The sequence below is a fragment of the Coturnix japonica genome, chromosome 17, assembly GCF_054131305.1.
Source record: "Coturnix japonica strain WE chromosome 17, WE-NBRP24, whole genome shotgun sequence".
NCBI lineage: Eukaryota > Metazoa > Chordata > Aves > Galliformes > Phasianidae > Coturnix > Coturnix japonica.
In genome coordinates this window covers 12,026,345-12,052,148 of record NC_140679.1, presented here as the reverse complement: position 1 = coordinate 12,052,148, position 25,804 = coordinate 12,026,345, and the positions used below count along the sequence as shown (strand labels likewise).

The window sequence follows — 25,804 nt, the reverse complement described above, 5'->3', positions numbered from 1 at the left end:
ATGGAATGGAATGGAATGGAATGGAATGGAATGGAATGGAGTGGAGTGGAATACTTTCAAGACCATCTAGCTCAACTCCCCTGCAATGAGCAGGGACATCTACAGCTCAGTCAGGCTGCTCAGAGCCAAGTCCAGCCTGACTTTAGGTCCAGGGATGGGGGACCCACTACGGTGCATCCCCCATGTCATCCAACCATGTGACACCTGCTAAGCAAGGAGGAAATAGAGCAAGGAGGAAAATGTATTGGGATTGAACACTGGAAAATGGGTCATGATGTGGTTTGGAATAAAAGTAGGGTCTTGGATTTAATCACAGCGCCTGTATCATTACTTTGGTGGCATATACATGGAGATGTATGGCACTGGTACCATGTATTGATAGCATTGGTAAATCCCATAGCTCTGATATCTCTATTCTGCAATGCACTGATCCTGGCGATCCTACGCTGCATTATGAGTACAGCATATTGACCTGGTTACTGGGATGCTTGTGGTATATCCAAGACAGCAAACAAAGTAGGAAGGTAGTAAACTAACAAGATGCCCTTCAGCAAAGCTTGGTGGTTGCTGCAGGATAATGGGAAATCCCACAGACACACTGCCTGGAGCCCACCAGATGGGCTGCAAGCCAGAAACATGTCTCTATGATCACAACTCCTGCACCAGGAAGGCACTGTGGCTGCTGTCACTGCGTTGTCCCTATGCCACTGCATCGGTGCACACTGAGCCCACAACCTCTGAGCATCCAGAGCTTGTCATCCATTAAAAGTTCAATGGGGCGGGGAAGTGGGAAAGCCAGCTGGGAATGTTGTGAGATAAGGAATGGGAAGGGTTCCCAGTGATTCTGGCAGGTGCTTTTGGGTACTCCAAGCTTTCTCTTACAAAAATAAAGCTTCCAGTTGAAGCCATTCTCAGCATGAAGAGTAGAAATAGACTCCACTCAAGGCAAGCAGGAAGAAGTAAAAAATAAACTTATCTTAATGTGGACCCTAATCCTTTTCTGCAAGGAACTGTACACCACCGCTCTCCCTGGGAATAAGGCACAGGACATGGAATCCAGCAGGGTCCATTTTGAAGCTGGTGAGCTCCATTCCCAGGTGGGAGCACACGCTCTCCCAGTGGTTTAAATTTCTGCACTCCGCATTTGTTTTCTCTTTAAATCATCTAAAAAATTGAGTTGCATCCCTTGGTGAAGAGACGCAGGAGTTCTTCAGCTGAGGCCGCTGTGCAATTGATAGTGGTTTCTGAAGTCATCACTGCAAGCATCCATGGCTATGGATGCCATTAAGTGGGTACTTTGGGCCTCTAGGTGTGTGTAGGTGCTCATAGGAATTTTCAAACATTGCAGTGAATGGCTGCAGAGGGGATGTAAAGGTCAGGGCATGATCCTGGAGCTAATCTCAGCATGGCAGCTGCACCCGGGGCTGGGCATGGATTAACAGCAATGGAAACTCTGAGCCTGCTGCCTGATTTATCCGGGCAGGAATTTGCTGCAGCTGGGCTGGGACTGCATTGCCTTTCCTGACTGCACTGTGTGTGAGCAGTCTGAATGCTCCCAACTGCCTCTGAAGTGCTGTGCACCCCATCTGCACCAGGATGGCACAGCAAGGTTGGAATTCTGCTTACACAGCCAGAACTGTCACTGAGTTTGCAGAAATAACCCACCCATCATTCACTCACAACCCACCAGCTCTCACTTTTCCTCCTTTGCTGCCCAAATGTTGCTTCCTGTGCCTTATTTGTGCAATTGTGTGCCCATAGCACCAGGTGCTCGTCCCTGCTGAATCGAGGTCTGTTTGTTCAGACCGTTGCTCCAGTTTGCCAAGATCATTCTGAATCCAAACCCCGTGTTCCAACACGCCTGCAGTTTCTCCCAGGGGGTGTCATCTCCCAGTTTCTCCTCTGTCATGCTGATCATGTTAACCTGTTCAAGCAAGCATGGCCCATAGCAGTAATACCATCATGCACTTGAAAAGGACCATGTCTTGCGCACAGTATGGCAGTGTTCCTGCTCCCAGGTTGCAAGCAGATGCTCAAACAGAACAGGACCATAAATCTTTCAATGATTTCTGAAGTCTGTTCTCTTTGAAGATCCTCCTGGTGCTTGCAGTCCATGTACATGTGCATCTGTGGAAGTAGCTGCATGGACTTTTTTATTTGTAGGATTGTGACTGTCCTTTGCAAAAAAGCAAAAAGCAAACCAAACTTCCATGCCAAAGATGCCGGTAGAGCTGCTTTTGGGATGCTGGCCAACAAGTAGAAATAGTGTCGTGGATTTCAAACCAGTTGAGCACCTTGCCTGGCAAACACCTGGTGAATAAGCATGGAAAAATGTTGTGGACGACACAAGAACCACGTTCTGTTTGCACAAAACATTTGGCAAACAAATGAAGAGGGAAGAAAGTCACACCAACTTCTCTGTGTTCACAATGCGGAAAGCGGGGGGGAAAAAAGGGGGTTGATTTTGTCACAAGCTGCACGTAGCATTGTTTGCCTGGCTAATGGGGGTAACAATGTGTGTGGAACAGTGATGATAGTTTACTGTTCCCAGAGGTGAGCATCTGCTCACTGCCATGTCCAATGGGGACAACCCAGGGTGTGGGTGCAAGCCCCCCTTGTCCTCCCTGGGTGACACCGAGTCATATCTGCTCTGTAACTGTCCTGGTGCTGCAGTGACACAGCTATGTTTGCTATGACAGCTTCTCTACCCAGGGGTGATGTATGGAATGGAACCTTGAATGGAAGTTGCTCTTTGTCAAGGCATTCAGTGCTTGGCAGTGCTGATCTGCATGAATGCAGCCTCATAACAAGATGTATCCAGGAGAGCTCTGTTGCCACCCCAGTAAATAACGAGCCAGCATTTTTATCATTTTCAGAATGTGGAATTCAAAAAGGGCAATAAAACTCAAGCTCTTCTTTTTGCCTTACATGGGCTCTGCCCTGTGAATCACAGCCAACTGTGCCATGCCAGGACACACACGGTCTGAAGGTCAGGGGAGGATCAGTGTGAGCAGCCTCTACCTTCCAGACAGTTCCCAGCTCTGGTGAAGGTGAAGGGGGACAAACAAACAGGAGGGCATAGTCCTACCTCAGGATAGAAGAATTCCAGAAAACATGGCAGGGAAATTACCCTTGTCCTATCCCCAACAATAACCCTAACCCAAAAAACTAAACTAAACCCCCAGCCCTAACCCTAGCCATAACCCTAACACTATACTAATTCCAGCCCTAACTCTATGCCTAAGCCCAGATTTAACTCTAACTGTAACCCTATCCTTACACCTAATCCTAACTCTAACCCTGACTCTAACCCCAAACCTAAGCTTAACCCTTACCCTAACACAAATCCCAACTCTAATCCCAACCTGAACTCTTACCCTAATCTTAACCCTATCCCTTACCCTATTCCTAACTACAACCCTAACCGTATCCCTGTCCCTAGCCATAATCCTATCTCTAACCCCAACCCTAACCCTAACCTCAACTCTAACTCCATCCCTGACTCTAACCCCAATCCTCCTCTAGCAATGATCTCAGAGCAGCTTGTAATTCTCTGATTATCCACATGTCACCCTGCTCCAGGACTGGGATTAGGCTCATGCACCAAAGAACCAGAGCCACTGTTGAGTCTGTGGATCCACATTCAGGAGCAGAGATATCAGCCTGTCCCATCTCCTCTGCATGATTTGTTTTCCACAGATCTTTCAACTGCTGTGATTCAAGGTGGAGAATCCATGGAAATAATCTAAAGCTGGATGAGTGCACTGTTACTTTGGGGTGTACTTATATATAGTTCAGCATCAACAGTATAAAACCTGTGAACAGCCACAACGGCACTTGCAAGCACATGTTCAAAGCAATGCCATAGAATCACAGAACCGTTATGGTTGGAAGAGACCTCTCAGACCCCAGTCCAACCACAGCACACCCCCACCATGCCCATCAACCACATCGCTCAGTGCCACATCCCCATGGTTCTCGAACACCTCCAGGATTGATGACCCCACCACTCTCTGGGTAGTGTGTGCCAATGCACCACCACTCTTTCAGGGAAGGAATGTTTCCTTATATCCAACCTGAAATAACCAAACACAGTTTCTTCATTTACCTCCTAATACTGGAGGATGACTAAACTCTGTCTGGGAAAGGAATGAGAGCAGCTACTTGGCATAGGGAGGGTGGAATGACTGTGCTGGAGGAGCTCTGGGAGAAGGAGAAAACCACATCAAGGCTGTCTGCCTTCCCCATCCCATATTACAGCACCCAGAGAGGAATACACCAAGGGTTGGGTAAGTGCAATGCAGGAGGCTGCCTGTTGTTTGAATGTTTTCCTTTGCCTTGGGTGAGTAAATAATTATCTGTTATGGAAAATGTGTTGGGTGACACTGCCTAGCATGGAGGCTGCAGGAGGAAAGCTGAGGGCAGGCACAGGGACACTGAGGTCCAAGGCTCTGGGAGGTGGTGGGATGGAGAGCTGGGGTGGCCCTATGGGAGCTGCTGGCTCTGCTTGCAGAACTGCAGCACTGATGGGAGCAGTGATGGGCAGAGCTGCTGGGGCATTTTCAGTCCTAAGAGCAAAGCTAAAATGGGCATATGGTTCACCTCCAAAGATGATATCTCCACCACCATAACCATAATATAGTAGAATCATAAAACCATCTAGACTGGAAAAGATATCTAAGATCATTTAGTCCAACCATTAACTGCCATGTCCTGCACAAAGGAGTAGACCCGTCGTTGACAGAATCATGGAATCATTTCGGCTGGTAAAGACCACTGAGGTCATCAAGTCGAACCATTAACATACATAGCACTGCCAAGCTATGGTGGCAGTGCCAAAAGAGGTCTGAGGCAGTTCTCCAGCCTCAGCCCAGCTGACATTTGAATGTGGAAGAGCTGAGAGCACATCAGAGCCTGAGCATGTGTCTGGGGGCTCCTTGCACATCAAAGAGGCAGACCACCCTCCTTCCTGCAGAGCAAGCTCTCCAAACAGCTGTAGAGCGGAGAGAGGCCAAATCCGAAATCCTGCCAGCCCCTGACAATATGTGATCTATGTGCAGTTTAATGTTTGATGGCTGATGTCAAAGGGAATTCAGCTAAAGGCAGGAAGAGAAACACAAGGAAAACAAGGGTAGCCGTGCAGGGAGCCAGCTTTATGACTAATGCTACCTTCTGAGTAATGCTTATACTGAAACATAAATAACAATAAATCCAGCTCCACTCCATCCGGAGGACAGAGCAGAAGCACACTTTGCTTGGCCAAAACAGGCCTCAGTGTTTAACCACAAGAAAATCCTCCTGAAGTTTTATGACTTACTGTAAGGGCTGTAAAAGCCCCTCAGTTAGGAAATACAGCATCTGGTGGATTTGCAGCATGAGCATTTGGATGGAGCTGTGCCCCATTTGGTCACATTTTGGGAGGTGGGACAGGGCAGGATGCTGGTTAGTGTCAGGGAGCACTTCCAACTCAGCTGTGCCCGACTCTGCCCTGCTCAATTTCCCCGGAGCTCTTTGGACAAGTGGCAGATTTGAGCCCTTCAGTTCTTACATCCTTTGAAGCTCCCAGTCCCAGGACCAAGCAGCATCCTGTTCAGCCCACGCTGCTTTGCCTTGGGCATGGGTCTGGGTGGGGATGCTGAAAGTCAGGATCTCCGCATCCCTCCCTCTACAAGAAGTGGTGAGACCTACTCCAAAATGTCCTCAATGATTTGCTGCTGAGATGCTGTCTTCTGTGTTGGGTTTATTGGCACCTTTTGAGCCACAGCGGGGTTTTCTTTGGATTGCACAAGTCTAAATTTGTCTGTCTAAAAATGGTGATTTTTGCCAAAGAATGACATCTCTGATGGCTCAGTGTGGATGGAGACTCCTCCATGGTGGAATGGGGAGGTCAGGCAATGGAGTGTCCTGAGGGATAGGATTTGGCCAAAGAACCAAGATTGAAGTCCAGAAAGATGCACAAGACACTGCAGAGCATTTCTGGAATAAAAACAAAAGGAAAACAAAAAAAATTATTGGTTTTCAGCCTGAAATTCTCAGAATTTTGATTTTCTATGAGAAAAGCATTACTATTTTCTTGACCTTCACCCTGGGGATTAGAGATGGATTTTTTTCTGACTAGGACTATTTTCTGTCCATTTGTAACCTCTCAGCACCATGTGCTGGAGTAGCTCTTGGGGCTTTTGGCCTTCCCAAGTGTGGGAAATGCCAGAATGGGTCAACCCAGGGGTTTCTGAAGCACCACGATTCGTGAATCTTAGACAGAGGAATGCTTTTACACTGAGACAGGGGAGATTTAGGTTGGATATTAAGAGGAAGTTTTTCACCCAGAGGGTGGTGATGCACTGGAACAGGTTGCCCAAGGAGGCTGTGGATGCCCCATCCCTGCAGGCATTCAAGGCCAGGCTGGATGTGGCTCTGGGCAGCCTGGGCTGCTGGTTGGTGACCCTGCACATAGCAGGGGGTTGGAGCTGGATGAGCACTGTGGTCCTTTTCAACCCAGACCATTCTAGGATTCTATGATTCTATGACAATGGATGCCTGAGTGGGAGGCAAAATTATTGTAAGTATGTGATCAGTGTAGATGCTAAGCAGAGGTTAGCTTTCTCCCCTCGTTCATCCCCTGGGATACATAAATCTGAATGCCGTCTATTAGATATGTGAAATAATCCTTGTGCTCTGCTAGCAGTTGGGAAGGCTGGAGTTGGAGAAACTCATCCAGCTTGGGCACAACCTTTTGAAGAGCGATGCTCAAAGAGCATCCGTAGGCAATCAGTGGTTGTGATCTGCAGTCCTGGTAACATGACCTACAGACAACTGCACTTGTTTAGTCTAAAAGGAGGGAAGACGTGATAACAGCCCTCAGCTATGCAAGAGATTGCTGCAAAAAGAAGGGAATTATGCTGGAATTCTGGAATGGTGTGTGATGCTGGGAGCAGGGCAAGCAGCCTGGGGCTTCTTGGTGTTGGGATGAGTGATTTGGGAATATTGTCCTGATGGGAGAGAAAGACACAGATATGGCTATGGAGGAGATTTGGGATCTTATCAGTGGTTTTGTGGGTCCACACTGCCTGGTGTGCATCCAGGACATGGGCAGTGCCATGTGGTTCCTACCTGTGAGGTTGGGTAACGAACCCAGTGGTGAAGCCAGGATCCCTGAATTCCCACTTAGGGTGATCGTATAGAGAACAAGATGTGCAGGGTGCAGAATACCAGCCAGAAAAGTGTTGGAAAAACTGTGGAAACGGGAAGGAAAAGCAGAATTTGCCCAATGAGAATTCTGGCTGCAGTGGGCATTGCTTTGCTTTTCCCAGTTCTGGTCACAGCAAAGAACAGCCAGGGTGTCTGCAGCAGGAGTGCACAGCCTGTGTGGTTTTCATGCATACACCAAGTGTTTTGGAAGTTAATGCATTAACTGGGTGGTCCTGGAGGAAAGAGAAAAAAAAAAGAAAAGAAAAGAAAAAGGAGAATGAATAAGAGATAACACCTCCATTTCTAGCACAGACCATGGTTATAGAAAGGACACTTTTATTGCTTGTCTGGACTGCAGACAGATCCTCACGTGGTTATTGTACTTGTCATGGCCACCCATGGACCTGTGGTTCTGGACAACGAGCTGTTTTGGCCACCAGCAGCTTTGGGCCACCTCCATCTAGGACCTGTCACTCCAGCTGGATGCAAGTGGCCTCACCATGAGAGCGACCTCCAGCAGCCCTAACCACAGCCGAACCCTGTGTGCTGCTCCTTCCCTGTGCTGTTGTTCTCAAAGCCCCAATGCAAAGCAGCAAGCTTGAGTGCATTTCTTTCAGATCTGCGTCAGTGCTTCTCTCAACAGCTTGGCAAGCAGCGTAAACATCCATCTGCACTTGTCACTGGTAGCAGCGCACATCATCTGGAGAGAAACTGGCTGCTCTCACACATCCAATCGCACAAGGAGCAAACAGTTGCTTTATATCTGAGCAGGGCCACACAAATCATTAGACACCTCATTAATCTTGTGTTTAATTCCCTGCAAGAGGCCAGTGGAAGAAGAAGTAAATTCTACATTTTAATTATGGGGAGAATAATTGGAGTAGCCTCCCAAACCCTTTGCATTGCTTGCATAAAGGGACACAAACAGCTGGACTCAAGTTTTGATGCTGAGGCGTCCTCAACTCCACCCAGCACCCTTGGGACTGTGATGCACAGAAAACAGGCTCCCCTCTCCCCACTGTGTGAATGGCACTTGCCATGTTCTGCCCAATGCTCTTTGATCCATGGCTGTAGACATCTTACAACTTCTGGGACAAGAAGTTCCATGAGCAGTATAAGGGATGGATTGGGCAGTGCTCCAATCTCACCTCCAAAATGTACCTCAGCCTGCTGGGGTCCCACTGGAGACCACTTAGAGCATGAGGTCACTCTGCAGATCGAACAGGATGGTTCACAGCCCATCACTGGATAAATGTCTCACAATGAGACTGATTGCATCAACATCTTTATGAGTACATCCCAGCATGCAGCAGTTGACGCAGGTGCTCCTTCACCTGGTTTCTTCTGCAAACACAACACGTTGGCTTCATGAGCAAAGAAACACTATCCCAGGGCACACTGAGATCATCAAGTCCAACAGTAAACCCATCACCACCATGCCCACTGAGCATATCCCTCAATGCCATTCCTCCACAGTTCTGGAACACCTCCAGGTACTGTGCCAGAGCATCACCACTCTTTCAGAGAAGAATTTCTTCCTGAATGCCCTATGGAGCAACTCAATGCCATTGCCTCTCGTGATGTCCATGAGCTTGATTGACAGCAGCAGCAAATATGAGGCTTCATCTTCATTTAGCCATCTTCTGACATCTTGGCTGATGCTTCTGTTTTTCATTGACTGCTGATAGGCTGAGGGCTCTGCACTGGGCAGGAGTGGGAGCAGCTCATCTGCAAGACCTTTATCCCCCACCATCCCCAGCTCAGAGGTTACCATCAGCACCCAAAGAGTTTCAGTTGATTTTAGAGGTAAACTACATCTAATTCAGTCTTCTGATGTTATTATCTATGTCCACAGTGCCTCATGTTTCCATCTGCAGCTGTAAATATGCCCACCAGCATGGCCAAGGTCAACATGCCATTTGGTCATATGTGAGTCTCTGCTCTGCTGATCAACAGATGCAAAAGGGACTGGGGTTGATTTCCTCTTCCATCCCCTCCCTTGGGGTAGGCTTAGAGCCTGGGGAAGGTGATGGGTAAGAATTATCTGTAGGATCTTCAAGCTCTGTTTAATGGGGAATCCTCTAAAAAGCTGCACTGAGCTTCATATTTCTTAACACAGCCTCTTTTTCCACTTTCTCATTTGCTCTGAGTCTGTGTACGTATGTGTACAGGGTGATATGTTGGTCTTTAAATATGAGTTATAGGAAAATGAAGCTGAGGAATCTCCCTGCAGCTGTGCCTGATGAAGGGGAGCCCCACTGCTTGCTGCTCCCAGCACCTCTGGGACAAAAGGGAAAAACCCTGCCCTGCAGGCAGACAGCACCCAGGAATGCAAGCATTGCCCAGCAGTGAGGATTTACTACCTGCAAACAGCAAGGCTGGGGATTTTCTCCCTTTTCTCACCGTGTGGCTTTCAGACACAGACGATGTTTTCCAAGGAGCATTATCTGCTGGGAGACTATGTGAACAGGAGCATGACCAAGGAGCAGCAGTGAAATCACTGCAGTTCGCTTCCCCTCTCACAGCACATGGGAGATGCGCGAGCCAGAGATATAACGAAACACATATGTTTTGGCACAGAAACTGAAAACACTTCTTTTTTTTTTCTTCTTTTTTTTTCAGAGGCTTTTTTTTATTCATTCCTCTGGATCCGCTACATTAAATACGAGGCTATTGCAAGCCTTGGGAGAGAAGGAAAAGGTTCATTGGTTCTCATACACTGCTGGAAAGTGAGAGGTCGGAGCTCTGCTTGTCCAGAGACACCTCGTTCCCCAGCACTGCTGGGTTTCCTGGCCATGCCATTGCCTCCTTTGGGCAGCAGGTGATTATGTGATAATCTCAGGCTTTGCTGGGAAAAAAAGAAAATAATTAAATATATACATATATATGCGCCAATTATTTGTTTTGGAGAAAAAGTGGAAAACTTGAGCCCTTACAGACTCAAAAAACCCAACGGGCAAACGGATGGAGAAAAGGAAGCAGATGGTTGTTTTTGCCATGTTTTCTTGCATAATCGCTGTTTTCTCCCCAGACTGTGCTTACAGAAGTTGGTTGCTGCCATGGTGCATGTCACTTTGAAACTTCCTGATGAGCTGCGGCTTGGCAGGGGCTGGCAGCATGCTGCAAACGCTGTCACTTCATTAGCTATTTATAACAGCAACAAAGATCTTGACTTTTAATTTGATCCTACTATATTTAGGGAGGAAGGGGGTGCCTCCCTCATTACTGCTGAGTTTTTTTTGTCATTTAAAGAAAATGAATGTTTTTTTGCTGCTTTCTGCTTCAAAAAAAGGCAAGAAGAGGCTAATTTTCATCATTTCCCTCCTGGTGAGAATTTGCAGCGGGGTTAAATGTTTCAATAAATGCCCTTTGTAGAGGGCATTAAGAAAGTCAGCGAGACAGCCAAGCATTGTATTTTATGAGAATGTTCTGTGCTGTGAGGACAGGGAGGAGGTGATGCTCAATGATTGCAAACCACACCATAGAAGAGCCTGGAGCAACACCACCTGACAGCACTCCCCATCCTGTTGCATCGCTTTTATGGGTGCCTATGGGATGGTGGAGATGCCATCTCAACCCTTACATGGCTGCAGGTTCCCTGGATCCAGAACTCACACATCTCCTGTGCTGTGGTTAGCCATGGAAACGCACCCTGAGATGCTGATGGTGTGGACAGGCGAAGGCATCCGGAAGATGTGGCCCTCATCCAAACCAGAGCATTCCTCTTCCTGGAAGCCATCTGCGTCAGCTGAACTGAGCTGCTCACCCCCTGGGGAAAGCAAACCCAGCGGGGTTGGAAAATGTGAGGTTGAGTCTTTCCTCTGCCTGTTTTCACCCCTTGCTCTGAACTGTGGTTTTCCCCAGGGTCTGTGGGTAGATGAAGTCTGAATCTCCATATCCAGATGTCCTCTTCAATGTAGATACCCTAAAACTTCCACCCTTCCATTTCCCCACTGTTTGTCTGTTAATTTTTAGAAAAGACTTGGAGGGGGAGGAAAGGCTCGTTTTTATATAATTCAATTTCTAATGGTAAGAATTATTTTCTTAAGGCACTCTGGGAGCCATTTGGCTTCTTGGTTGCCTGGGCTGCCATATAAATTTGCCGATGACAGGATGTTATGTAACACCTGCTAAGAAAGAGGCCAAAACCAAACAAATAAGTAAATAGAAACACCTAAATATATAAGTGAAACTCTCCAACTGTTTGCCTGCTGGTAAAGGATGAAATGGAGATGTAGACTTTTTTCCCTCTGCTGGGAAGAAGTGCTCTTTTCCCCAGCAATAGGATTCAGTGAGTGGTGCCTCGGGCTGTTCTAAAGAAGAAAAGATGGGTGCACAAGGATGGGAGCAAAATGTCACCAATTCACATGAGCAAATCTGCTGAGGTCCCTTGGTCTCTATGTGCAGCCTCAATTAGCTCTGGCCCAAAGTTTATATCCTTTCTGATTTTCATTTTAATTGCTGTTTCTGGATATAATTGTGCAAGCGTTATGCAGTTAAAAGGAGTGATTCACCAGCCCCATCTATAGCATCATTGCCTATTAAGACCGGCTGAAAGTCCCCTTGTAGGATGCTTCTTAGAGTTGTAATTTTAATTTAAATCATTTGTGCTGAATTTTTCTATAACAGATCATCCACCTCAGGCTGATTTTCTATTTCAGGGGTAAGGGGAGGGAAAGGTGTGAACTTCAGCCCAAATAATTCAGTGTGTTTTAATAGCAAAGTTAAAGGAGGGGGAGGGGGTTATTGGGAAAGCATATTGTTTTCCCCATCCTGCTAATTCTGACCATCAAAACATTGTGATTCCCCCATGTGTTGCAATAGAGTGCACTTGGGGTTACTGCTGCTCCCTTTATTCCCACCTAGGAAATCCAGGTTGTAAGTGTGAAAAATAAAACCTTCAAGGAGTTGGCCCAGCAAAGCTGTTTGGTGTGGTTTTATTTAACTAAATGAATGGGCAGGATGCTGAGCAGCCTCTTCTATGATTGTACCTCTTAGTCTGCACTTTATTTCATTTGATATTGGTTATGGCACGTTGATAAATCACTCTGTTAGCAGTTGGGACATGTTTGGTAAAACCCTTGAAATTAATAAAAATAACCATGAGAAAACATTCTCATAAAATATGAAGCAATATTTGAGAATTCCAAACTCAAATATGAACATTTTCCAACACCAAATGTGCTTTAAAAGCATTTTTTTCCATGAGATGTTGCAATTTGTATCTTGGCATCAAAAAAAACAATGTTCCAGCAACTAAGAGCCAGCCAACATAATCCTCACATTACAAATAGGAAATGAGGTCCAGAGGCAGATAATTTCCCACTGTCCATTGGTAAGTTGGTGCTGGAAAATCCCTCTGTTACCCCCTGGGTGAAGCCATGCAGTAGGGATGAGCACTGCCCTCCTTTTTCCATCAGATGCTGAACGTCCTCGGTTGGTTTAGATCAGTTCCTCACTCAATTCATCACACACTCTTGTTCCACTTGAGGAGATTTGGGAATTCTCACTGATCTTGGAGGAAATTGCTTTTCCCTTTGTTAGGAATCATTAGGAATGGAATCTGTCTTGCCTCAATTATGAGAGCAGAAGGATGTGTTTACCTTGTTAAATATTTATCATTCAAAACCAAGCAGTTAGAAGCAAAGTTCTGCAACTGCAAGCCTAGGAAATGAGTCCTTGGGTTTCCAGTGTACCAGTACATTAAAATCATAGAATAGCTTAGGTTGGAAGGGACCTCAAAGAACACCTAGTTCCAACCTACCTGCCATGGGCAAGGTTGCCCCCACCAGGCCGGGCTGCCCAGGATCCCATCCAACCTGGCCTTGAATGCCTCCATTGATGGGGCACCCCCATCTCCCCTCTTTCAGTTTAAAGCCATTCCCAATCACTATCAGACCATGAAAAAAATCAGTCAGAATTTGCTATAATTTCCTATTCTGCTCCTCAGATCAGTTTTCCAATTCAACATGCAGCACAAATTCACCATGGATAATATAAACTTTTACTGCTACTGGCTTTGGGGCTACAAAAACCTGGAATTCCAGTCTCTTGGCTATGAGATCAATACCAAAACTTAAGTGGCTAACATCCCCGTACAAGGCTAGAATTTATTTTCTGTGATCATCTATAAATCAGTGACAATATAATGTCCATTCTGCTCATGCCTGCCCATAGTTTATGGTGAATAGCCTTCCAGAATTTGACTAATATGTGAAACTATTTCTGTCCATCTGGTCCAGCAGGCCAGGCAGGCATGTCAGAGGAGCGTAGCTCCTCCAAGAGCTGCCTTTGTTCATAATAAATCTCTGATTAAAACCAAACAGATGTGGAGGGCGGATGCTCCACACAGACCTTCAGCTCAGGGCTGAGACGTCCAACTTGACACCGTGGAGGATTCCCAGCATTCTTGGACTGCTTCACATCGAAGCCTACTGAGAAAACATCTCCCTGCTTTCAGGCTGTTTGACTCACTGGGTTGTGAAAATAAACACTTGAAGTAAAGGCATGTTTCTGTTAAATTCATATTTATGAAACCTAAGGGTTCACTTCTCTCTCTTGCTCACAGAGTGGATAGTGCCATTGTTTCATTCGCCTGGTAGAAGCAAGGAGATGGTGGTAGGACCACCATCTTTGAGGCCATTCTTTTGGAGTAAATATCAGGAAATAACTCTGGGCACCGCGTGGATTCAGCTTTACTTCATTGCCAGGGAAAGCCAGGTTCTTCATGAGGGGCCAGGTAAGGTAATGCCCAGTGCTATTTACCACGTTACATGCTAAAGGAAAACAGCAACTTTTTCTTCAGAATCATAGAATCATAGAATGGCTGAGGTTGGAAAGGACCTTAAAGATCATTGAGTTCCAACAGCCCTGCCATAGGCTGGTTGCCCCCCACTGGATCAGGTTGCCCAGGGCCACATCCAACCCAGCCTTGGACACCTCCAGAGATGGAGGGGTGATCACAGGATGATAACATGGGATGATCATGCCCTAACATCTCCATCTGCTGCAATGTTCAAGGCTGGATGTTGTGCATGATACCACCCTCAAGGTGAGCACTCCATGACCAGAGAGGACCATCAGTTCATCTCACCTGGCTCAGACTGGCACAAAAGTGCAAGAGAGTGGGGCCCTGCTGGTTTTCTGATCTGTCCATGGATCACATGAGCCAAGACCCAATTGCAGACCATCCCAGAGCTCAGGGTTGGCTCTCCATATAACTCTCAGCTCCAGAAGGAGTGAAGCCATCCCTCCCGCAGCACTCAGCACTGCAAACCTGAGCCCTCCCACTGTCACTGCTTCTTAGCACAATTGGATTCAAGGTGCAGTATGTTCTGTATCTTGTACATCTGTAAAGTCAAAACCTCTCATTGCTTTGTTTCTTCTGGCAACGAGTGAAGAGCCCTTACAAACCTGAAACTCTTTTTTCCATTCCTGAAAGCAAGATGTTCTCCTGGGGTTGCCCTTAGTGTTTGGCAAGTGTGATGGATAGGAAAAGAGAAAGGAAACTGCCTCTCTCTTGACAGTCTTGGGCTTAGCTTTTTCAAGGTTTCCTTTCCAAATCCTTGCTCTGCAAACAACACTTGCATTTATTACATCAATCTCACAACACCTGAGCATGCTAAGACAAGGCATCCCAAACTGGGATATCATGGGCCTCCACTTCATCATCTAGAGCAGAATTTGTACTTCCAGCCAGGACCAGAATCAGATTAGATGTGAGACACTAGTCATAGGCAGCATCCCCCTGGTTGCTCACTCATCTGACAAAACCACCATTCATTTAGGCTCATCACAGCACTCATGTGCCACATTTACATGTTCCAGGTTTGTTCCACGCCCTCTACCCGAGCAGTCCATGAGGTTTCCTTGTGGAGTTGGAGGTTCAATGCTGTAGTTAAAAGCTGCTACGAGCTTTGCTGTCTACCAGTACTTTGTGCTCATGCAAGCTTTTCTTGCCAGCTCCCTCATCTCACTCATCTCCTGTTGGTAGAGGCTGCAGCATGGCCCCTTGGCCAAGGCTGAGGCTGAGAACCACTTGAGAGGATGGTTGTCTTGAACAGAGCTGATTTGGGCAGCATGGAAAAAGTGAAAGAACACCCTGCCTGGGTGTGCTGTGCCAGTTCCCTTTGGGCAGGCATTAATTCTGTATCAACAGGGAGAAAATCTACTAATGCCTTCAGATAGGCAATGTGACTGCAAGGGGCACTCCAAATCCTGCACTCCTGAAGGAGCTCTGGTCTCCTCAACTATCCCTACAGCCACTGTCACAGCCCCACTTTAAGCTTCACATTTGCTTTATGGCTTGGGCCATCCCCCCACACAATGACACCTAAACACAGCTGTCACCCCCAGAGGTGTCCCCTTGGGTCTGTAGCAAATGTTGGTGCTCCAGGTGGACACTCTATGTCCCATGTCATGGCAGCCACAGCATCCTCTGCCACCCAAACACCTTCTTTGTCTGGGTAATGGAAATGATGGTTCTCCAGCTAATAGATAGGATGCAAACATGTGAGTCAAAGCAGAAGGGTTAAATGATGGCGTAACTGCCCTGGGAATGCAAATGTTAGCACATGCACTGAAAGCACAGATAAAAGGGCTGGCAAGACCACATGTACCTCTTGAAACCTGCCTGCATGCTTTCGTACAGCTCCAAGGGTCGCTTCCTTCTCCCTGGCTGGGTGACAACTTACCTCCAGGAGCTGTTGCTGGGTGAAACAGCAAGATATTATCTCCCTCCTGCATTCTTCGAGTTCACACTCACTCCCAGGTGTTGCAGCCACAGCTGTTTTGTTTCTGCGCCTCAGCTCACACTTTTAAAGGCACTTAATTTCATTTTTTTCAACAGTTGTTATCTCTCATCTGCAAACACCTTCAGTTTGACATATTATATCCTCTGGGTGCTGGGGAGCAGCAGAGAAATCAGCATTGCCAAAGTGAAAGTGCCCTGTTAGATCTGCAAACAGCTCCGCATCCGTAACCCTTGCTGCTGTCCTGATGTGACTCACAGATACTGAGAATTTTTGCCACGCTGCAAATCTGCTCAGAGCATAAAACTCCAAGTGGTTTTCCTCCTGCTGGTGACTGTTCCAGTGGTAGCACCACCTTCAGGTCTTTGTGCTTTAGCACAGGACAGATGACAGTTGACCAAGGTCTTCCACATCTCCATGGAGGCTCTTTTCTGCTCTCACTGATGGATGCATGAGGACATGCATTTCCTGGCATATTTTGGATGAGTTTTGCTCTGATGACCTTGTCCTCACTTGCCAGACATTTTGTATTATCCATTATCTTTGTCCAAGTTTGAAGTCTTGACTCACGGTCTGACCCAATGAAATGGATCCCAGACACATTCAGGCTGACTTCAACAAACCCTTCTTCCAGGCACTCATTCCCTTTCTAAGTGCCTGCCACACACTTCACCCTCCCCATGTCTCCTAAGAAAGCCTCCTCCAGGACGCTGCTGATCACACCCCCAGCTCTCCTTCATCTGCCCACAGTGATGCATTGGATGCATCTCTGCTCCCTGCTTTGGGTCTCTGAGACAACAGAGACTGGAAAACACACAATCCATGTGCCAAAACTTGTAACACAGAAACACTCTGGGAGTGAGAGCCATCTGAGCAAGCTTTAATCTCTAAATATCACCTTAACTCCCTGGTTAGCCTGTAAGGAACCAGCAGGCACCTCCAGATGGGGACTCATCTGCCCAGCCTGGAAGGATATGCCAGGAGATGAACTGACTTTTAGAAGAGCTCCACTGTCTTCAGAGGGAACTGCTCAACATTTCTTCATTAGCTCCAGTTAATCTCCCTGCAGAAGCCATCGGAGATGGGAATCCCTGTTCTTCCTCTTAAGATATGGAATCATTCTGGATGGAAAGCACCGCAGTGGCCAAGGTCACCTGGAGCAGCACGTGTTGGTGTGCTGGGTTTGCTGATGGGCTCTTTCTCCAGGAAATAAAAAGCCTGTGAAAAATCCCCCTTCTGGCAGCTGTTGCAGGGGGAGCTGCAAGACGAGAGCTCACACTGCTGGGTTTTTCTACCTTACATGGAACACACTGTGTAAGAGACAGCAATGGGACTGAGCTTCGTACGTTTCCAAATCTGTCTAAAAACGTTTTGATAGCAAATTCAAGTGAGATGACACTTTAACTGGAAATAACAGCAGCAGGGAAATCAACAGACTTCAGGCCTTGGAGTCTGTTCCTTCCCTTCCATCAGATCCAGCACATCCGTCCCAAACTGTCTGAAGCAGACGCTCTGCGCTTTTCTAGCTCAAAAGATACCACAAACAGTTTCTGTTTCAAATTACAAAGTATTAAATGAAACCTCATCACTCTGACGCTTGTTACTAGTTACGCTACTTACGGTTTTGTATAAGCCACTCCAGGCTTAAATCCACTTCCAATAATCAAACAGCAAATCAGGTCAGATTTTACAACCTTTTAAATATTTTATCTCTGTGCTTCCAATCAAATAATCAATCTCATATTATATTCCTATAGGATATGGTCAGCATGTTCTGCAGATGTTCTGAACATAAGCATAGCAATCTTCTCTGCTGCCCTGCACAATGTTGCAATAACATGTAAGTACAGCCCCATGTCCAGGGTAATCATTCAAGCTTGGGATGCCAGGACTACATTGAAGACAATGGACCCAACAGCCCATTGAGAAAGGATGTATGAAGGTTTTCCAGGTGGAGAGCTGGTGTGATGGGAGTTTTTAAGGATACAATGCAAAAGATCCTTCAGGCACCTGCTGTGGTGCCCAGAGCCACATTGTGTTTATAGGGGACTCCCTGTATATGGGACTCTGTGCCACACCAGGTGTCTGCAGATGCTCAGAGAAGAGCTGAGATCCCTCTCAGGTGTCCTTCTATCTCAGTCTTGAAAACAATCACCTTCTTAGTGCTCCACAGCCTTGTTTCTTCTGCAGCAAAGCATGCACCATGCAAAGGGAAACCACCAAACCCTCATGCTCTGGAGAATCTCTCTGCTTCCATGTAGGTACAGTTAGTTTTCTGTGACCCCAAGTCCATGCCCTGTGGATGGTTAGATGTCCTTATCCCTTCTGGCCTCACAGCGTTGCAGGGACAACTGTAGCACTCTGTCCTACTGTGTGACCTCTGGGATGGCCAAAGGGTGACTGAAGCAGGGAAGGAAAAATGTTTTCCCTCATCTGTGGGGTGTTCTTGTGACCTCGCTCCTGCACTAAGGACCTTCCTTGCAAATTCACCTCTGGAACTCAGCTGCAGTTCTGTTCCTTCAAATACTGCCAGGAAATGCATCCATTGAGCATGTTGCAGTTGGTGTACTGGGACAAGAATGTTGCCTGTGTGAAGAGGAAGATAAGGAGGCACTTCTACAGCTTGGCTAACCACAGACAGTGGGTTGGTGTGGATGGAGGAAGGGCTGAGAGCTCAGATTGCCTTTTTGAGAACTTGCCATGGAGTTAAGGGACCCACGTGCTGTCCCTGGGGCTGGTGGCATCTCACAGAGCTTGTGCCAGGAAGATCTGGATCACAGTGGGACAGACAGGCAGAAATGATTGGGCGGAATGTGTTAGAGGCTGCCCCTGTCATCACAACCCAGCAGTGTGAACTTCCCAGACTCATCCATGGAGAGCAGCCCATGAGAGCTGCCAGGGCTGGTTTGGTGGGACCAAGGCCAGTTTTCACACCTCAGATGGCTGTAATGGCTCCATGGGCCCCACTGCCAGAGGATCTGTGAGGCACCCACTGGGATGGGAGCAGCCTTCCTGGGAATCTTCCCATCCTTATGACTGGAGTTCCCAGACCTGTGGCAATGGACTCAGCAGTGAGTAAAGCAGGAGATCGGATGTGAAGGGAAGCCTCTGGAGGTCCATCTCCTACACTGATAGCTGCCCTCAGCCCTGCCATGGGATGCCAAACCTTCTGCATCTGTCCTGAAGGAGTCCCTTTACCTGCCAGGTTAGTGTCAAGGCCACAGGGGATCTGCTGAAAGCCCCATGCACTCTGCATGCTGGGATAAGCCCCTTCACCAGGGAGGAGGGATGAAACCTCACCATTCTCTCCAACTCTTCTCTGCAGACCAGCACCGGAGGGGGAAGGAGTGAGGATGCCCACATGTTTGCTATTAAGCAGCAACAGCATTTCCAAGGATGGCTCCACAAAGCCCAGGGAAGCAGAGCTGCCAACAGCACCGTCAGAAGCGCGTTCAGCCTTCAGCCATCTCTGGCAGCCAAGTGTTGCTTGGCGGGGTCCAATGGGTTCCTTGGCGTCCCTCCTTTGTGTTGGTGGTTTGAAGAAGCTGAGAGGCTCTGCAGGAATCTGATGTGCTGCTGGCTCCCAGCCCTCGTCAGGGGGTTGGAAACTCAGGGATGGTCCCCTCAGGACAGATCATGGGGGTGCTTATTTGCAGAAAAGGCTTTTGATTAAAAATATTCACTAATGCTCAATGAGCAGGGTAAAAGTCCCTCTTGTTTTGGAAGCTGAGAGCTCAAGGTTGTATTTATTTGCTTTTTATGTGTTTTCAACAGGAAAAAAAAGAAAAGTTGTAGGTCAGAATGGTGTTTAGGTGGAAAATTCCTCACGGTCTGGAAAGGTTCCCCAGTCCCACTGGAGGATGTGGGGAATGGATAAAGGAAAAGGAACAGCAAAGGTTTTAACCCAGCCATAAGCGAGGACCTCAGCACGTGCATAAACCAGAGCAGCTCCCTCACCATTCCCCCAGAGGCTTCATGGAAAAGCAGAGTTTGTGGAAAGGCAGATTGCACATGGGCAGAGCAGAATGGAGAGAAAAAGAGATATATGGTGAAGGACAGTACAGAGACACGTGCTTTTTAGTTCCTTTTTTTGGCAAAACAGCTGTGCACGTTGTTCCTTGTCCCCTCCACAGGGCAACAAATAGAATCCCCTCCATCTCCATGCATCTCTTGGTCCATGCTCTGCCATGAGGAAAGATGTTGTTATAACAGAGAAGGAAAAAGTTTAGAGGGTCACCCAAATGCACATGCCTTCCCCAAATGCAGCCTTCTCCAATCTGCAGTTGTGATACAGCACGGCAGAATGGTCCCTTGAGGAGCAGAAAAAAGCAGGGGGAATAATATCATAGGTAAAAGCAACTGCTTTTCCAATAGCTTGTTAAAAGCAGTGGGTTCTGCTCCATTTCCACTCTGGTGATGGCGTGGTGCTGGCACAGCCACCTCTGAGGTCTGGCCGCTCGCTGGCAGCCCTGCTCCAAGAATAACCCCAAATGGGAGTCATTAGTATCTTGTAAATATGTCAGTGACAAAAGGCAGAGTAAACCAGAGGGAAACCAGGATGTCATTTGGAAGGAGTAATGTGGCATTGCGTGGGGTACGTCAGCATCCTAAGGGATGTGGGGGACACCCACGTCATGCAGGACCCATGGCAGGGCCACATCTCCTTGAAGACAACCCAGGAAGGATGGTGGCAAAATCCTGAGTGCCTGCAGAGCCTGGGGGCTGTGAGGAGTAACCGGGTGGGTGAAGAGGAGATTTCTGTTTGCCATTATATATCTTTTATGGGTTCTCAGACTAGATATTAGGAAGAAGTTATTCACTATGAGAGTGGTGAGACACCGGAACACATTGTGTTTGCACCACCTCTGACGTGTTCAAGGCCAGGCTGGATGGGGCTGTGAACTAGCAGGTCTAGTGGGAGATGTCTCTGCAGACAGCAGGGGGTTGGAACTAGAGGATCTTACAGCTCCCTTCCATTCCCTCCCTTCCCAAACCATTCCATGATTCTATGATTCTATGAATTCTTCCATGTCCATCACCCTCCTGGATAGGTCCGTGTGTCCTCCCCCAGCCCACTGGCTGAAGGGGATTAGGAGATCTCCAGTCTTTTCTTTGCTGTGGAGCAGGATCATCACCTTCACCAGCACAGAATACCCATGGTTTTGTCCAACCAAGCCTTGACAGGGCCCTGGCATGGAGCTGTTCCCATCAGACCCCCCATGAAGGATCTCCCAAACCTCCCAGCCCTGTGCCCATTGATCTGTTTCACCTTTCACTGGCACCAAGAAGAATTGGGCTCCACCACTTGTCATTTTACTGTGCCCTTCAATGAGCTGGAGGCTACTGGAAGGTCCCATCTTGGACTCCTCTTCACCAGACAAAATAAGCTCCAGATATTATCCCAAAGCAGTGAGGAGCTACCAAGACCTCAGCAGGCCCCACTCATTTGCTGTCACTCTCTTTTCTTGGAGATGATCTCCATTCTCTCCAGGGGGTCCCCATGACCTCTCCTTCCAGAGCACAACATGGCATGGACTGGCACAGATCACTCTGCCCCCAGGGATCACAGGCATTGTTTGCTGCTCCAGATGTTCCCCATGCAAACACTATGCTCCCTCCATTGGCAAACAGAGATATTTTTGGCTTTGTTTTCCACTTGCCTCATGGGACAGTCATGAAAATGGGGCCTGGTCTGTGCACAACATCTGTCTGTTTGTCTGCACAAGATGTTGGGAGATCCCCACGTTCCTTTTTCCATCTCCCCAGCAGGTGTCCATGGAAAATCCCTGCTCTCTGAGGCCTGCTGGCCACCAGGATTACACCTCATATCCCGTTTCGTGTTCTCAAAGACACTTCAGTTCTGGTTTTGGCTGTGCTATGTACTCAGGGCTGTGTGAGCTGCATGCTTGAGCTTCAGCACAGCAGGGGCAAATTATACCTGTATTCTGGGATATGAGGGATGCTCAGTTGTGATTAAATTACTCCATGTCTGAGAGCCCTGTAGGCTGTGGAAAGCCACAATCTTTGCCCCATCAGCCACAGAACTGATGCTAGGATATGCAGGCAGCTTCCTCAATAAAGGACACCTTGGTGGAGTTTCAGGGTAATTACTGGCTTCTTCATTCCTTCTAACAATTGCTCAATCACACAAGTCACACAGTCAATGACAAACACATTCTGCAGTATGGAAGGAGTTTTATTTAAAGCAAAAAATATGATTCACCCTCAAAAATTTTACATTCAAAGTGCTTTAGAGCATGAAAATATGTGGTGAACAAAGGAGATTTTTAGTCAGATTTCCTAGGAAGTAAAAAAAGGCTGTGACACTGATTATCACTTCTTCTCTTCTCTTCTCTTCTCTTCTCTTCTCTTCTCTTCTCTTCTCTTCTCTTCTCTTCTCTTCTCTTCTCTTCTCTTCTCTTCTCTTCTCTTCTCTTCTCTTCTCTTCTCTTCTCTTCTCTTCTCTTCTCTTCTCTTCTCTTCTCTTCTCTTCTCTTCTCTTCTCTTCTCTTCTCTTCTCTTCTCTTCTCTTCTCTCCTCTCCTCTCCTCTCCTCTTCTCTTCTCTTCTCTTCTCTTCTCTTCTCTTCTCTTCTCTTCTCTTCTCTTCTCTTCTCTTCTCTTCTCTTCTCTTCTCTTCTCTCTCTCCTCTCCTCTCCTCTCCTCTCCTCTCCTCTCCTCTCCTCTCCTCTCCTCTCCTCTCCTCTCCTCTCCTCTCCTCTCCTCTCCTCTCCTCTCCTCTCCTCTCCTCTCCTCTCCTCTCCTCTCCTCTCCTCTCCTCTCCTCTCCTCTCCTCTCCTCTCCTCTCCTCTCCTCTCCTCTCCTCTCCTCTCCTCTCCTCTCCTCTCCTCTCCTCTCCTCTCCTCTTTCTTCTCCTCTTTCTTTTCCTCTTTCCTTTCCTTCTCCTTCTCCTTTCATTGTTTCTTTTCATTGTTTCTCCTACTTGCTCAGGCCCTGCAGGGTCAGGCCCCAACAGCAGAGATTTGGGGGCTTTCATGATCTCCAGCACAAAATGTGTGTTCAGTTCTGTGGTCTTTTGGCAATTTGACTAGAAGTCTCATCCCAAAATAGAGAAGGCAAAGCTGTCAGGCATACGGCTGAGATTTTGGGTAGTCCTGTTTGGAACCAAGTGTTGGACATAATAGTCTTTGTGGGTCCCATCCAACTGGGGATATTCTATTCCATTCTATTCTACCCTACTCTACTCTACTCTACTCTACTCTACTCTACTCTACTCTATCTGTTCCATTCCATTCCATTCTATTACACTCCATTCCACTCCATTCCATTCCATTCCATTCCACTCCATTCCACTCCATTCCATTCCACTCCATTCCATTCCACTCCATTCCATTCCATTCCATTCCATTCCATTCCATTCCATTCCATTCCATGATACAGGTTGCCACTAAGGAATACCAATGCAAAGCCACCAGCACCAGGTCCCAGCTCACTGTAGCACCCATGGGCATCACACTGTGCAGAGCTGTGAAGGGAAACCACTTCTGTCCTCAGGTCCCAGCTGTTTCCAGCAACTAAATGAGATTGCCAAGTTGCAAATCAGTCCTCATGCCCAAGCCCTCAAAGGCACTTTTGGGTGCCTGACCAGCAGGAGCTAAGCCCTTAAATCCTTTTGCAAATCCAGGCTGTAGGATTGTAGCAGTGGGCACTGCCATGCACCATGTTATACCCCTAGAGTACAACCTGCAGCTTCTCTTCAGAGCAACAGCAGAGACTTTTCAGTGCAGAAAAAGCCATCTATTAGTACAAGTGTGCAGGGATTGAACTACAAGGTTCTGGAAGCACCCAGCTGCAGCCTGCATGCACATCCCAGCTGCATCCCCAGCAAAGCTGGCAGGGGGGATTCCTGCTTTCTGAATACTGAGATGAGCAAATGGTTTCTTGCATTGCAGTTCTCTGGTGTCATAAGTGTGGAATGGAGGACAATGTTTGCTTTGTGGCATTAATTTCCCTCAGTCATGACCGTGCTGATGCCATTAGGGTGGCACTCATGGGGTTGGAGAGTCCCTGCAGATATGGGGAGCTGCACATCCCCATCTGCAGAGACAGGAGGGGCTGACAAAGGGAGGACAGGGAATTAAAAGGAAAAAGGGGGGAGGAGGAGGAAGGGAAAAAGCCTCAGAGCTGCCTCCAAGGAAACCCCATGGAACAGAGTGATGTTGGAGCACCCAGCTCTGTCGACATAAACACCTAGAGCAGACCTATGTGCTGGGCAGCAGGGGATGATGCTCCAGGATGGGATTTCTCCAGGATCTGGAGGCAGCCCAGGCTCTGCAAGGTTGGGATGTGATGTGCTGTTTCTCTGCCGGCATTTTGGGTGGAAAAGAGCCAAAAAGAACAACAACAAAAAAAAACACCCTGCAAATGGGACCCAGCTGAATGATAGAGCTAAAGGTGCAAGCGTCTGTTGAAGCAAATGTCTCCACTCGTTGTTCAGCCCCAAAGGGATATTTTGAGCTGGGAGAGCTCAGCCCCTCTTCCTTGAGCCAAATGATGCTGTGCTCAGCCCCAGGCTGGAGAGGATGCTCGTGGCCCACATCCAAACACAGAAAGCATAGATCATATTGGAAATAAAGCACAACAGCGGTGCTGTGTGGACAAAAAGCATCTCAAAAGCAGCACCACAGAAAGCCAGGTAGCTCAGACAGGCAGAGGGGCAGGGGTCTGTCTGGAGGAAGGTATTTTAGCTGGATAAGCAGAAAGGAAATGTCCATAAGTGCAGGGCATGTGCTGTGCTGCCTCCTGCCATGGAGGAGGGATGAAGATGGGTTTATGTGATGAGAAGTGTGTTCCCTCACTCAAACAGCACGTGGGGAATGGAGGGATCCCAGCAAGCTCATCATCCCCTCATGACCTCAGTGTTGTCTGATTTGGGTCATCCAAGGCTGGCTGTATGTCTCCAGACCCTAAGCCTGGAGTTTAGGATCCAAAAAGCCTCAGCCTGACACCATCAGCACAGACCCAACATTGGTCCAAACATCAGCAAAGTGTGTGCACGGGGTGGATAAGCTCAGCCCACCCCACCCAAAGGGGTGAACATAGGGCTGGGGGACAGTGAGTCACAGGGAGGGGATGTGGGACATGAGAGCTTTGGGAAAGCCATAAGCAGGTAACAGTGAGCTAAAGGGGCTTTTTTTGTGCAGCAGTGACTCGTGTGCATTACAGGAGCATGTGCTGGAAGGAGGTTAGCTGGGGCGAGGAGGCTCTGCTGCCTTCAGGAGCTGCAGGAGTTACAGCCTGTTCCTGCTCACACTGGTATTTATAGATACAGATGTTGCTCTAGCAGCAGGGTTCAAGCTTGATTTTTTTTTCCCCTGCCTTCCTTCTCATCCTTTCTTTGCTCTTCAAAGCGATGCTGGAGGTACAGAAGCAGCACAGGGATCAGCAGGGGGATGTGCAGCTTGTGGGCTGTCACTGGCCCCAGAGCTGCTGCCTTCTGCGTTGGAGAACATCCAATGCAGCAGCAAAAAGGGGCTGTTGCAAACACCATCATTCTCACCACCACCCCTCACCCCCAAGGCAAGAAAAGAGCTGTGATTTAATGTATCTCTGGGTTCCTCCTCCTGCTGCTCTCACCCCAGTGCTCCCCTGGATGCTCCATTGGGCTTCTTGGGAGAAGGTGGCCCCAAATAAATCCCTGCCTCAGGGATGTGGGGTGCAGGAGCTGCTCAGAGCAGGAGCTGTTTGCTTTGGAGGCTGGGCCATGGCTTGCTCCGCTATCAATTATAGATGTTCTGTGGTCCATCTGGGAGGCATTAATGGCTCCGGCTGCGGATCGCAGGGCTCTGTGTGGCACCGTGAACACACTGGAAGTCCAATTTGGATTTCCCCGGGTGCCTCATTTAAA

At 47.8% G+C, this 25,804-nt stretch overlaps 1 long non-coding RNA gene across 1 annotated transcript; it reads left to right on the top strand.

Annotated features, from left to right (window-relative positions):
* The first annotated feature begins 18,809 nt into the window (after positions 1-18,809).
* On the top strand, positions 18,810-19,660 carry LOC146758122 (uncharacterized). Its single transcript, XR_014935112.1, has 2 exons — positions 18,810-19,143; positions 19,264-19,660. It is a non-coding gene; the product is annotated as an uncharacterized LOC146758122 (long non-coding RNA).
* Positions 19,661-25,804: the final 6,144 nt, after the last annotated feature.